Raw genomic sequence first — 1326 nt, 5'->3', positions numbered from 1 at the left:
GTACAGATTTTAACTACAATGAACCTGGTGCCTAAGTATCTCTTCAATGCCTTTTCTTTCCCACGTATTGAACTGCGTTTTTCTCGGCATATCTACTCAGCGCTACAGGAACTTACTCTCACACATGCTAGAGATATATTTTCCAGTTGTGTTTTCTCTGTCCTCTGAAAAGGGCTCTTAACACTTCTCATGACTTCTACTTATCTGAGTGTTTCAGACTTGTTTTGGCATTTGCAAGGCGTGAAGCTGTTGGGGCAGACCCTGAAAGTGTCACTTCTCCAGTGATAGCTCTGTGTGTAACGGGTGCAGTTGCTCAATTTCGCTGTTATCGCAGATGACATTTCCCTTTTTTTGCTGGGTCCAGCGTGATACCACGCAACGAGTGTATTGCAATATTCCTAACGTTTTATTGCAACTTGTTTCTTGAATTCTAATTAAGTAACAGTTTTCTTTTTAAAATCTAAATGTGCTGGAATAGGATACAGTCTTCCATTGCCAGCTTTTTTTTTAATTATTTTTTTCCCCAATGCCAGAGTGAGATGTCTGGCTTTTAAAGTGGAAGTAAAGTTGATTTTGGTGTTGGAAAAATAAATGATATTTGTGTTAAGGTAAATACATTTACAGTCACTATTCACTGCATAAAAGCCAAGACAGACACCTACCACAAGTCCTTATATTCCCCATTATGCATTAGTGTTAAACCTTTTATTGTTTGTGGGTTTTTTTCAGCATTGTCAAAATCTTTGCMCATAATATTTAGGTTTGTAGGCCAAGTCTTCTAATGATAAGAAAATATATRACAATTGAATGTAGCCTGTAGAATTTCTTGCAAAAGATGGAGAAGGAAGTTGGTACATCCCACTCCCCAAGAGAGACAAGAGCCTCTTTGTGGCCRCTGTAGGCCACTGCAACGATATACATGAAAAAGGCCTATTTAATTATTTAGTCTTTTCCTTGAATAAGATGTGCTCAAAATGTTTAACAGAACCTCTGAGTTGTTACGGTTGCTTTTGGCTGTTAGGTTTTTGTCTGAACTGAGTTTTGAGTTGTGGTTCTTAAGACCCTCAGCAGCACACAGGCCACTAGAGACTGAAACCTCAGGCTGACCCAGCTGCTGTAAACTGGAGATAACCTTCACTCAGAAGAAATTCTGTGGTGGAAGATTCAGGGATTCTGTTCAGGTCTCTGGTCCCAGTATTCAGGACTTTAAAATCCTGCCCTTAAATAGTGATGAACAAGTATGTGCTCGGTTAACACTGTCCCACAGAGAAGGCATTGGTGTCAGAGAGCTCATGTGCCCYCTCCCAGTCAATGTTGTGGCTGTTT

Source organism: Malurus melanocephalus, unplaced genomic scaffold (genome assembly GCF_030028575.1).
Source record: "Malurus melanocephalus ecotype Western Australia unplaced genomic scaffold, MMel_1.1 scaffold_53, whole genome shotgun sequence".
NCBI lineage: Eukaryota > Metazoa > Chordata > Aves > Passeriformes > Maluridae > Malurus > Malurus melanocephalus.
This window is presented reverse-complemented; position numbering follows the sequence as displayed.